This window comes from Salarias fasciatus, chromosome 5, assembly GCF_902148845.1.
Source record: "Salarias fasciatus chromosome 5, fSalaFa1.1, whole genome shotgun sequence".
Taxonomy (NCBI): Eukaryota; Metazoa; Chordata; class Actinopteri; order Blenniiformes; family Blenniidae; genus Salarias; species Salarias fasciatus.
The window spans coordinates 1,979,343-1,993,183 of NC_043749.1; the positions used below are offsets into that span (position 1 = coordinate 1,979,343).

At 45.2% G+C, this 13,841-nt stretch overlaps 1 protein-coding gene across 1 annotated transcript in view; it reads left to right on the forward strand.

Annotated features, from left to right (window-relative positions):
* The first annotated feature begins 1,549 nt into the window (after nucleotides 1-1,549).
* The window catches only part of LOC115387962 (band 4.1-like protein 1), an 85,807-nt gene continuing 73,515 nt past the window's right edge, over nucleotides 1,550-13,841 (forward strand). The window contains 1 exon segment of the mRNA XM_030090869.1: nucleotides 1,550-1,664. The gene's annotated coding sequence lies outside the window, so the exon portion shown is untranslated.

Sequence of the window (13,841 nt, forward strand, 5' to 3'; positions counted from 1 at the left end):
GTGGAGGAGCTGCTGTTTAAAAACATTTCTAGTGATTAAAACACTTTTTTAAAAAGAGACAATGCATATAATTGAATTTTCCCACATTTTGATTAATCTGTGGAACTGAATAATGTAGAAAATGCAATCAAATTAAAACAAACTGTAGTTCAAACCTGCAAGGCAGTGATTGTAGGTAAAACTGCTTCATGTGACAGGCTTGTTTTCATCCTGATGATGTGATTGCTCTCAATCCATTCGGTGTTTGGCCGATGCTCCGACAAATAACTGAACACCCCTCAAAACATGTAAGTTTTTACTCTAAAACAGGGGTGTCAAAATCTCAGTCCTCAAAGGCTGGAATCCTGCTTGTTTTGATTTTTCCCCTGACAGTTGTAACACCTGATTGCAATAAGGAGCTCCTCGTCAGGGAGCTTTTTTCCAAGCTTAATCTTTAGATTGAGACGTTCTGAAGGAGGGAGACGTCTGAGGAGCGGAGCCGGACACCACTGGTCTCAAATTTAAAAGATCACACGAAAAATTATAGAAATCTACAAGTTAACAAGCTCACTACTGCCTGATTTCACTGCAATACCACTTTATACCACAATGTGGTGCACTGAGTCAGACTACTAGTCGACAAATTATAAAATAAAAAAAACAAAAAACAAATCTGATATTTAGAATTAAATCAGAAGCTTCGTGGTTCAGATAGTTCCTCTAACCCTGCCATGGTCTGTGGTGTTCAATCGGCCTGCAGGTCGTGACCTTCAGTTAGTTTCCAGTCTGAATATCACCGTTCTCCAGCTCCGCTTGTGTAAATACTATTTAAAAAAAAATAAACTGACAGATTAATCCAATCAAGCAGCAGCAAACTCTAATCAGTGATTAATTATATCAGACGCGGCTCGCCTCTCAAAATAATACCGTGTTAATTTCCCTGGCACAATGGGGGAAGTGATAGCAGGTATTATTGCTTTTCACGGCCGCAGCCTTTCATTATAACCTCTTTCCTCCCCGTTGTTTACAGCAGTGGGCGGCTCAGGGCGCGCTGCCCTTTGCGCGCATAAACCCTCCGTGCAAAAGGTGCGGGATGTGCAATCAGCGCGTTTATTAAAGCTTTTTTTTCCCCCACTAAAGTGATCAAACCAAAGTGCTGATGACACCGAGAGAAATAACAGCGACTCCTCTCATGTTAGTTGTTCATGTTGATCTGTCTGAAAATAAGAATCCAAACAGTGGAGGGAAGAAACGTGCGAGCATCTCTTCCTTTCATGGAAACAGTAAGAGATTATGTGACATTGTTGGCATGTTTGTTTAAGATTTCAGGACTTGTTGACAGAGGAAAATGAGACTTTTCTTGCGCAATGACACGTGCGCTCGGGGTGTGTGTGTTTGTGTAGATTTGTCTGTGTGTGTGTGTGTGTGTGTGTGTGTGTGTGTGTGTCCCTCCCTCCTGCCTCTCTGCATCTGACAGCGTCCCTCCCTCTTGGCTCTCTCCTCCTCCTCCTCCCTCCTTCTCTCTCTCTCTCTCTCTCTCTCATTAGGCTCTCCGCCGGTAAAACACCGACTCACTCCCTTCTCTTCAGCCCGGGAATAAACACGGAGCGGCGGCAGCAGCTGGATTGACCTCCCCGGGCGCGCGCCATCCATGGTCCTCCCCTGGATGCCTGTCTGACAGGAGGGTATGTTGAAATATGCATCATTTGTCTCTCCCTTCCTCTGCCAGCCTGTGGCTAAACGCGCAGGCTTTTTTTTTTTTTTTGAATCATCTCTTCTGATTCGTTCCCTTTTACGCGTAATTCCGCCGCAAAAAAATGACTGCGCTTTGTTACAACCGCGCACCGCTGCTGCGTTAAAAAGGCATTTATGTTGTTAAAGCCGCAGCTGCTGCTTCCTTCCTTCTTTCTTTTTTTATTTTTTTTTTTCCTCTTGGACTTTGCCCGCTCGCCTCTGCTCGGGGATGAATAACAGTGCGTGGATGGAGCAAGTTGTAGCGTCATTTTGTGCTCACTGGCCCACTCAGAGCTCCTGCAAACCCCGCAACAACCAGGAGGACAGCTGCTCCTCCTCCTCCTCACCTTCCTCCTGCCCGGACGGTCCTCACCTCTCCAGCTCAGGCTGGGTCAGAGCCTCTGAGTTGCTGCTGCTGCAGAGATCAGCTGTTTGCTTTGTGCCTCAGCCTGTCAGGGTAGAACTGGATCTGAGTCAGTGGATTTCTCAAACACACCCATCTAATCATGTAACAGCCACTCTGAGGACACACAGTGTTGCCATTGTCACACCCTAACATCAACACCTCTGGCTTGCCTGTGCGCAGTGGTCACATTGTTGCCTGCAGAAACAAAGCGAATGAGGTTTTGTCCCGTTTTAACTCGCGTGTTGTGTGAATGGTGGGAAATACAGAGCGCAGATGAATGATGTGGAGGCTCGCAGAGGTGAAGCTGGAGCTGCTCTGTCCGTGGGTGTGAGTTCACCTTTGGCCTTCTGGATTTAGAGAATTACAGTGTTGAAGCCCTGCTGTTTAAGCATTTACCTCTCGTCCTTGAGTATGGAATACGTTATGCTGCTTTTTCATTTTGCAACCTTCAACTTCACAATGTGAGGAATCATCAGTTTGGAGGTCATCTTATTCTCCTGTGCTGCGTTCCAGGTGCATCTATGGAAATAAGCAAGCGAACCAACTTCTCCATCCAGTAGTTTTTTTACATCACAGGACGGTGTACTAATTCAACAGTCAGTTCAGTTTGCTGTATAATCACAGAAAGCCGCAGAAGGTCACAGTGCTCGCACCTGCAATATGGTGATTTGACCTCTCTCTGAAGTACCGACTGGATACTACAGTGATCACTCTGAGTTCAGGAGTCTTCAAACTGCTTGAGCAAATATCCTAAAATAATAATAATAAAAAAAATCGTAAGAAAATGGCAGTACTGAAGCCTTTTGCATTACTTGATGTTGAAGCTAGCGATTGAACCACCTGATGCCATCTATTCTGTGATGTAATACCGCTGTGTGCCACAAGATGGTGTATTGAGTCTGTAGTCTATAAATAGTGCTTCCATGTTACTTTTTGGGCTTGACTGAATAAGAGTGAACTGTTGACAGACTGGACGCTACAGTGGCTTCAGGATGGCCTACTTCATCAACTTCAGTTTTTTCCAAGAAAGACTAGAGACTCCCCTAAAAGCGGTACCGTAGTGAGATCATCTCGAAAGCGTGTTGAAGTTGAGTCATCGACTGAAGTCATTAGTTCTCAAACTGTCCCACAGGCCTCGAGAGACACTGGTGAAGAGAACTGGGGATCGAGGGATCCCTTTTCCCATTGATATTTGAGAAATCGTCTTAAATAAAATTGAGGACAAAACTATCTTTATTTTTTTATCTCATCACATTTGTCAAACCAAATTTTTGGTAAGTACAAACTACCAATAGATTATCTAACTCAAGAGTAGTGTTGCTTTTTGCTTGCCTGTGGAGTCTAACAATCAAGAACTATTTTATCTTCCTATGTGATGAAAAGGAACTCAAGACTGGGCAGTGCACGAGTTCTTTAAAAAAACAAACAAATAAAAAAACCCTGATTAAGGCCACGTTTACATGACGTGTTCAAGTGAAAACAGAGAACTTTCATTGCGTTTTGGGGGCCGGGTACCATGACGACTGTGCTCGAAGCCACTGAAAATGTGGAAAATGCAGCGTTTCTGAAATGCTGCCACTGTACACGTGCACCACGGCTGTAGAATATAGTTCTTCTGCTCATGCGTAACTAGATGGGCAATAATGACGTTTGCCTCCAGAGCGTCATGACAAGCAGACAGACTCTCCTGCATCATTGTAGTTTAGCTATTGACAGTCGCCGTAATAACAGTCCCAGCTGGTCGTCTGTACATACAAATGCTCACATACTCGCCATTGTTTATTGCACGTTATCTGTGCTTATGTGTCTTTTCACAATTTCTTTCTTTACAAAGAAATGGATGGATGTAATTTTCAAAATGTGTAAATACCAAACTTTTATCAAATGAAAAAGCAACAACAATGCATTTTCACCCGGAACGTTTTCATGTAAACGGAGCTGAAGTGAGGAAATAGCCTGTTTTTTTCAGGGCAGTATGAGGCATTGCTGACAGAATGAAGTGTGAACCTGACAATGGAGAGCCTCGTTCACGTCTAACTTTCAGCACACGTCCTGAACTCTGCCAGCAGGTGTGAGAACAGCCTGGATGATACAGTGACTCAACACGGCCGCTGAATCTTCTGAATTCTGCACTCCGTCACTGGAGAGGCCTGGCAGACTGACTCATTTGTAGTCTGATAATTTCTGTGTATCGTGGCACTGACACTGCAGATGACATTTTCAAATGTCATCGCCAAAATGTCTCATGACTTTGAGTCTTAATAGGGTTGGTTGGTGCGTAGTTCGGCGGTTGGTCTGGTCCACGGGATCCGGGTCGCCGTGTGTCCGGGCCCGCCTCCCTACAGCATCCGGTCAGACGGTCCCTCCAGGCCGTCGGGCCGCTGCCGGCTTCAGCCGGTAGACCTGCCGTCATCCCATGTCGGTGTCGTTAACGTCGGACACGCTCGCGCCGCCTCGGCCCGCAGGCTCGCCTCCCTCGGTCAACACCTGATGCTTCTCCTCCTCCCCTCCTGCCTCAAAGCCAAACCGCCACACAGCCATTACATCATCTCGCCGCCGGTTTTTCCTCATTATCACTTCTCGATTCTCTGTATAGTTTAATTCTCTTTTTTTTGCTGCCTCTGTTTTCACTGTACACTGTTGCCAGCTCTTGCTACCAGCGCGCACATGTCAGCGCTTGCGAGCGAGTTCAGACGCCCGAGGGTGCTGCTGGGATTTCACAGCCCAGCGTGATGCCGAGCATTTGCAATTCAAATGAGTGCGTATATGAGGCATCTGAGGCGGCCCTTCTTCTGCTCTTGTGTCTCTTTGGAGGCAATCACTCGTCTCACTTGTAAGATAACACAACCACTTCTTCTTTCAGTGTTGTGATTCTGTCAGGGAGAAATGAGGGCAGTTAGTTGTTGCATCTGGGGCTCTTTTTGTTTTGCTGGTTCGCAGCGTTTGGTGCAGGCATGATAGGCTGTGTAATTACACAGGGTCACCCTGATGCACATGCGCTGATGACGAAGCATGCAGCACACTGCGTGTGTGTGTGTAGGTGTGTGTGTCGTGCACTTGGCTGTCATTGCTGTCAGTCCGGCTGAATGTTTTCTGACCCGTCATGTTTTTGGCGCCCGGCCAGCGCGCTCACGTCTCTTCCTGCCTGCGACCGCTCACACGCTCAGCTGGACCTGGTGTATTTGTGAGGACCCTCTGGACTCCAGCTTTTACCCTTCACGACCACATGTCGCACCTCGTATCTAATTCTGCCGCTCGCTCCGGTAATCCTTCCAGTCGTGAATACATCAAACGTCGGCGTGAGGCTCTGTCTATTTATGGTCGACACCTCCTGAGCAATAAGCATTTGTTGTGTGCCTTCTGTCCCTGCCACTCTATATATAGCAGTTTTCACTGATAATGGGGTTTCATTTAAATTACACAGCCACACACAGGAGGATACAGGCGACGTCCTTGAATTGATGCGGAACACAAAAGTGTTTTATAGATGCGATTGTGAGTTAAAATGGCCAAATTCATCTTCATTATTTTGTCAATGCACTGAGAGGAACTTGTGTCATTCGGAAAGAGAGTCTCTTTATGAAGACAGATTCACACCAGGAGGCACAGGGCACGAACCTACAAGGTCGACACCCACATTTTTCCCCGTTCTAAAGAGTGAATCTGGCACTCATGATCAGCTGGGCAGTGACACTGGAGTACTGCTCTCCATGATGGAGTTAACCAGCCTTTGTGTGATGAATTGGAGGAGTTCTTCTTCAGCCTCAAGCTTATTATGGCCTACGAGCATCATACAGGAGGAGCAACACGGTTTCTTTTAGAGCCTTTGCTGAACATGACAGTTGATTAGCCTGGCCTCATATTACCGTATCGATGAAAATCATAAGAAACTCATAAACAAAAAGTTGCCGTTTCACGTTTCGTTCAGTTTTTCTCAAGCATCTTACAGGACCTTCTTTCATGTCCGCACAGTCATGCTGCTTGATAGAACTGGTGTCAGCAGGTGGCTGGCGCACCTTCAGAATCCAAGGTTATTTTTTCACTTCTCTGATTCTGATTCTCTAGTCCAAGAAGCTAACTAGTGCAAAATCAAACATGGTGTGGCATTAGTGTGGCTTTCCACGACAGCTTTAACTTCCATGCAGAGGAATTGAGATTGTTGGAAACCCCTACCTTGTAGACGGTAGTGCAGGGGTGTTGAACACATTTTATTGAAACCTAGTGGCTCCTACATTCTGGCTCATAGATACTGCTGAGCTGTGCATCATGGGATATTTGGAAGTGGGTGTAGGCAATGCTGACGGAAGAATAAGCCCACCCACGTATACCCTGGACTGCTCCAGTGGTGGCGGCCAGTGGCAGTGACTCACTGCAGCGGCATGTGATTCCGTGTGATAATACAGGATTATTTACTGCTGAAATTGTTGACATGTAAATTTCCCTAAAACTTTTGGGTGCTTCTTTAAATCGGTGATCACGTGGGTGAAGGTTGGTTGTTAATATGGTCCAGCGTCTGAATGGCGACTGGTCAACACACATGAATGGTTTCTCCATAGTTGATGGCTTAAATACAGCAACCACTAGAAGTCCTCGTCCTTGGAGAAACCTTCATCAGATGTGACCTTTTGGTGTTTCCATGAGTCACAGGAACTGTACAAGGCCAACATGTTTTATTTCCTTTTCCTGGTAGCTTTGCTCAACGAATTTATGCAGATGCAAACACATTCCACACATGCATGCAAGAAAAAGTGACGGTGCCCTCATGACAGCAAGAAGAACGGCTTTGTTTACACTACCTGAGCAACACGAACATGTTAAAGGAAGGAGGAACCGTGCGTGTGACGGCCTAATCAGAGTCAATACAGCACGAACGCACACAGCATGAAGAGGTAAATTCTCCAGCTCACACACACAATGATCTTTGGTCTGCGTTTGGCAGCAACACCCCCCTCCTCTGGAGAGTGGAGTAACTTGAAGGACTGAATGTCTTTTTTTCCCCCACAAATCCTGTCATTTTACTGAGAATAGAATTGTTTCGCAGGTACAATCACATGTAGAGGTTGCATCATGCTGACAAAAACACGGAGTCGCTACCCGTCAAATTCAAATGTCTGTTTATACAAACTAGAGCCTGACGCTGAGATATTGTGGGAATTGGTGCCACTAATGTGAGCTGGTGAAGTAATTTACAGCAATTTACAGAATAAACGCGCAGTCCTCGAGACATGATACTGATGGTTTCCAACTCGTGTTACATGGGGTACAACTTTTAAGAGATTAGGGGAATCAAGCGATTGAAATTTTATTTTCAGAAGTGACTTCATGTCATTCATTTTGTAGTTTGGCTTGTTGCAATTAAAATAATAGGTAGAAAAAAGTTTGTGATGCTGTGTTTCAAAGAATTCAGGTAGATACGCGAGGTCCATCCACTCTGACCTGGGCAGAAGAATTGTACTCCTGAGTCTGGGTGTCTAGTTTAGAGTCCTGGTTGGTCCTGGTTTGCATAAGAGCATCAGATTGAGAGGTTGTTGTGAGGTTGTACATCTGTATGGTCTGTTCATGGGAATAAAATGGAAATGCTCTGACTTCTCCAGTTACTGATTACATAAAACGATTTCAAAATAAAAATAGACTGTATAATCTATTGTACTCTACTGAGTAAAGTGTAATTCCTATTGCCAGTGTTTGTTTACGCGCCGTGTAGCTACTAGCCGTTATGCGATAAGAGCGGAGTACTCCCGTGGTATTGATTGTCAGTTGATACCGCTCCAGTCTCAGTAGAACGTCGGCACAATGCCCTGCCGCTTTGTTTGTTTACCCGATATGCAGAGAGACTGGTATCGCTCTGTTTTACATGCTTCTTTTGTCAGCTTTATTCCAAAAGAGGATAACACAACATTACCGCCGCTGATTCGGACAACATAATCACAGTGGTTGTGCGCTTTTGTTTGATGGGAATTGAATTAAGCCTCATCAGAATGCTGCATCCACTGCCGTTCAGTGTAAAATCTCGTTACAGGCCAGACTCCGGCTTCATGTCGGTGAAGAGCCGGGGGGGCCGCCGCCAGCACTGTCCTCACCTATTACAGTCCTCCATGCTGTTTCTGTCAGGGGTCTCTCGTCCTCAGCTGGTTGCTGTCTTGTTGCTGTCTGCCCAAGCATGGCTTTTATTTTTAGCTTTTTTTTTTTTTTTTTTTTTTAACTCAAACGGCTTTGGGGTTGTTTTTTTTTTTTTTTTTTTTTTTTTTTGGTGCCTTCTTCAGATTGCATCATTCTGTCTGTGCTCAGATGTGAGAACAGAGAAAGAGAAGCTATTTCATACCCCGAGACAGTCTCATTTCGTTCTTCTATTGCTCGAGCGTCGCCCGTTCGGCTGCGCACGGTCGATGAGAAGCCTCGCTTCTGGAAGCGGAGGCAGAGAGCGTTTACCCCGGGAAGCCGCGGCCCAGCCTCAGCCTCAGCCTCTTGATTAGAGTGAGTCAGCAGGTTTTTTTTTCTTCCCCTCTCTCGTCCTTTGCATACCTTTGCTCGCCTCCTTTGAACAAATCCCCTGCCTCATGGAGGAGACTGGCCATGCTGCTGACGGACTTTGATCTGGCTCAGCAGATTCTCGTCCAGCATGTCCAGAACGAGGCGAGGCTGCAGGTGAACATGTGATAGTGTTCAGTATTGCAATGACGGGATATGTTTATAAAGGCAGTTGATGATTTTGATTTGTTTTTAGTGTTTTTTGTAATGGTCCACTCTCTTGCTCCTAGTGTAAGTCTCACTCTGTGGCACCGTTCATACAACAATGTTTTCAATTGAAAATGAAAAGGTTTTGTTGCATCTTAAGTGTTTGTTGATGTGACAGCAGTGGTTGGAACCATTGAAAGTGTACACTGACTTTTTCCATCCAAAAGGGAAAAACGCAACTTCTCTGAAATGCTGCTCCTGTGCATACCCACCAAACTTATACCCTCTACACACTGAGGTTTTCGATCGTACCAGAGAAAAGACAACAGTCAGAGCATCGTGGCGATATCTCGGGTCTTGACTCGAAACCGGGGGTCCTATGTTGCACTCTAACAGGTCGAAGGACAGCCGTTGTGCTGGTCTTGCGACCAAAGACGACCTGTGATAGAATTACGACAGTGTGAGATGTTTGAGGTGATCGTCTCACAGCTGCTGCGATGTACGTCAACTAACTAACCAATAGGACTGCAGTAAGTATTGATCTATTGATTATTTTACCACACGTCATGCAGCCCTAGCTTTTATTTGATATTTCAGTGTCTTTCTGACGTCTTGTGTTGCACCTTGGTTTTTCCTTGTGTCTGAATGGCGCTGTATGTCCGGCCCGTGGAGCCACTCTGCTGCAGCAGCTCTGGCCCAGCCAGCAGCCATTGTTTTCCTCCGGCCACTTCGTACTTGGCAGTGGTTAATTAGAGCGGTTCTTGGAGGAAAGCTAATTCCATTGTTGATCTGCGCTCATTTCCCTGACGATTAGGGTGTGTGATTGCCTCAGCCCCGCGTGCTGTGGAAAACTGGGGGAATTGAGGAAAATGGTCTCTGCTGAGGTCAATCTCTGTGCAAACTATTTATAAAAAGCCCCCAACATAAAACGGGACCTAAAAAATGGATTAGGAGAGATTAGAGTTGCACAAAAAGCGAGAACTTCACAACAATGCCCCGCTTACTGCTGCTGAGTGGAATAATGATTTTCCCTGAATAATTGTGACGGCGTGATGAAGCTGCATGCAGCAGGTATGGAGAAAGCGAATCAGGCCCACAGTAATGGCTCTGATTAAAATGTGTTGTTGCTGCCGTGTGGTTAACGAGATATGCAAACTCAAGTTCGGCAGATACTCTGACCTCCACATAATTTTTTTCCTGGTAATGAGACTGCACGATGAGTGCGAGAGCAGGTGAGAGCAGTGTGTGCGCGCGCGCAGGCGGTTTCTCAGGGATCTCACACACGCCGCGATTCGCCGCGGCGGTCTGTGGAGGAGTTGGGTGGGAGGACAACTCCCGGCGCCTCCAGGGCCCGGCGTGCGTCTCCTGAACTGGTCCGACAGGTTGGGAGGCAGATCCAGGCACGGCCGCAGTCATTACTGCACTCTCGGTACACTCGGTGTTGGAGTGTGTGTTTACACTGCTGCTTTATGACCTGCAGCACACACCAGTGTGTTTGCTGCGCCAGCTTGCTCGTTGCTGTGTTTGCAGCCTTGTGAAGGATCAAGTGTACACACACACACACACACACACACACACTCTCTCTCATGAAATCTGGAATAAGTTCAGAAGCGTACAAATGGAGTGCTCGTTGGTCCATGTTATTAAACCATCTGTGAGAAATCTCCACAGCTCCTCAGTGTGGAGGTGTGTGTGTGTGTGTGTGTGTGTGTGATGTCTCAGTGTGTGAGATCTCCTGCTAGACAGCACAGACTTATCATGTTGACCCTTTTCATGCTCGGCTTTAAAGGATCAAGCTGTATTCCACAACAGAGCCTATTTCAATACCTTTCAGTGGTGTTTCTCGCTGCTATATTCACAATAAAGTTCTAACCTCCAGTGTACAGGGTGGAAGAATTGAGCACTGAGGGAAAGGAGGATCCATGTATGAGAAGTCACTACTTGGTGTAACTTGGAGAAGGATCACAGTTATTTGTCGGAACAAATCTCAAAGACTAACGTCATGTGTTTCTATGAACTGCAAAATATACCCTAACTGCATGATTACAGACTGTCGCTGAGCCGTGGCGATGAGTCACTGAAGTGTCCGATAGAGGGTTGGACAATTGTAACATCCAAATGGCTACATAAGGTAGGAACTCTGCACAGCGCTGTGAATTTAACTTAAACACTATTTTATTTTGTTATTGGCCTGATTACTTTCAAAATCATCAAAATAATTAGGTTACTGGTCGCGACAGGGTTTCACTCTTGTGAGGGTGCCGAAATTGTTTTTGTTTTCAACTGAATCACACAACATACTGAACAATAAAAGAAAAATGCTAAAAGTCTTGCCAAAGACTGGATCTGGTGTTTATTATGCAAGGCTCATCACACACTGTATGTATTGTTTTGCGAGTCTGCATGAATCTGAATGATTAGTAGGCCTGGCAGGCATTTAGTTGCGCAAAAAAGATAATGAGGTAGTCGAGACTTAGTTCTGCTAAATTATCCATCACATTTGAATATCATGAGCCTGTGAGGATCTGCGATTGTTCAAATACGGATTGCACTCAGTGGTCAAGGGTTGTCGGTTCAAGGTAGTGAGATTGTCCTCTCAGGAAAATACTCAAACACCTCCCAGAAATAACTCGGTGGCAAAGATCGGGCGAGTGCGGAGTGCTTTAAGGGTTTTTATTAAGCAAACACTTCAGTAATAAATGGAGAAATCTGTGAAATATTGCCCATCTGTGTAGCAAGACACAAATGGTAGATTATGTGTGCTCGGCTCTTTGAATTGTGAAGCTGCACTGATGCAACCAACGCAATGCAAACCAAAGATCTCTGGAAAAGTTTGGCTGCTCTGATTTTCTGCATTGCTGCGTAGCGTTCCACGGTGACACTGCAGCACATATTTGGCCATTCATCCACCGTCGCAGTCCGCTGCCCATTGGAGGAGTCATTTGTCAGCTCCGATGCTGCGTTCGTGCGGTGTGGGGAAGCTCCGGCGTCAGCCATTTGACAAATAGATGCCCTTCTAATGGAACGCTCTGTCAAAACAAAGCCATTTTCTTTGCTGTTTATGTTTCAGTCAAGCGACCTTCGTCGAGCTTTTCATGCAGCAAGTGCCAATCAGCAGTCATATATACAAACACTGAGGACAGTCATGTTAAAAGAAGAGAACGCCTTGAGATATTTGGGCTGTTTAAGTGCTACAAATACAGGTTTCACACTGTCAAATTTATCACGCACAGAAGTGATGGTGGTGTTAAAGCCAGCATCACGATGTCTGATTGGAGTCTTATTCCAAACCTCTAACTTTACAGCTCTGGAGTTCTCTGCTCATCGAGGATTTCGTGTCATTTTACCAGAATATAGTTTCTCTAAGTCAGTCTCAATCTTCTTCACCCAGAAACCAGCTCCTCTCAGGCTCCCTGACTGACTGTAGCATTGCAGTGAAGCCGGTTTCTGCTGGACACACCCCTCCTAATCACAACATTAGAGACTTTCTCTGCTCTTAGATTCAAGAAATTATCTTTTTTTATAATTGTCACTGTCTGTTGTGTATTGGTCTCCCCATTTGATTCAGTTCAATCTGAATTGTATTAATTTACCTGGATGTTTGTGTGCATGTATATGAGCTGAAGATAAATGCACACTGAAGTGATGGTGTTGGTGATTTCTGGATCTACTTGATGCAAAATCTTCAGAATTATGCAACCTTAACGTACAGAGGAAACGATATGAGTTTCGTCTGTACAACCAACAAGACATATTGTGAGACAGGTTAAAATAAAGCTGGTTAGCTGGATACTTCTGTCACTTTCCTTGGAGAACAGAAAACAGAATTCTGAAATAATATCAAGACATTGTATTTAGGTTTAAAGACTTTTAATCGACATATAGGTGAAGTGTCAATATCTGTAGATGAGCGACAAGTGAGCTGAGCTGCCTATATTACAGACTACATACAGTACATATGTGTGTATATATGTATACACTACCTTTCCCAGAGAATTTGAAGCTTGCCTGGTTAATATGTAAAGAAATCCAATGATATTTGTACTTACATGAGTGCATTTTTGCTATTTGCCGTGTGAATACCAGATGAAGGTCACTTGACTGAAGAGGTCCTGGTGAACAAAGTACCGACAGTGTTGGCTCCGAATGACTGTTTTATCTCCCACGCACCTGACGGTACTCTGTGCACCTCATCTGTGAATCGATGGAATTTGCAGCATTCCTCCTGCTACAGTGGTCTTTTTCAAAAAAAAACAAAGAAACAAAAAAAAAAAGATTTCCCCTGTTTTGTATTCGGACAGCGTCACTTTGCAGCCTGCCTGTTTAATTCAGTCCAGATGTTGGGCCTTGCCACCAAAAGTCTGATCTCTCCTCGGGGACAATTCCGAGGGTAATGCATGCGCTTGGAAATGTCAGAAGGGATTCTTCTGCATTGGAGAGATTCTTGGTTTGCATTTTTTGTTAACTGAACTTGTATTACTGCTCATGCCTGGAGAAGATGATTGCTGAATCAGCTCGCTTGCTCTCGGAGTCCTTTTTTTGTATCTCAGTGGGCCAATATGTGTCGTCTTACAGCATTTAATAGGACTGGTGTCCGGATGCTCCAACACTGCTTTTTACAAGTACAAGTACTAATGTTTTGTTATTTGCCGGCACTGTTTATCGATACAAGTAATTATTAAACACCAGGAAGCCTAATTTATACTCCATACACGCAGCTTTTGTCTCCTTTTCTGATATTTTGACAGGAAACAACTCCCAGTCTTATCAGACAATTTCACCTGCTGTGTTGTCGCAGGCACCATGCAAGCCATTTTTATGACTTCCCCCAAGTTTACCATTCCAGCAGAAACAGAGCAGCAGAAATGTCCCTTTCTTTGTGCTGCTACCAAAGCACCAACGCACACAATCCTGGACCCATCCTCCTCGGCCCCAGCAGAGGTTTATGTAAAAGGAGCAGCATTGTGTTTCTCGATGCTCCACTCCAGCTCGAATCTGCTGAGTGGTGGTTTTAACACTCATGCATTCATGTTGTTGTGTCTCTTCA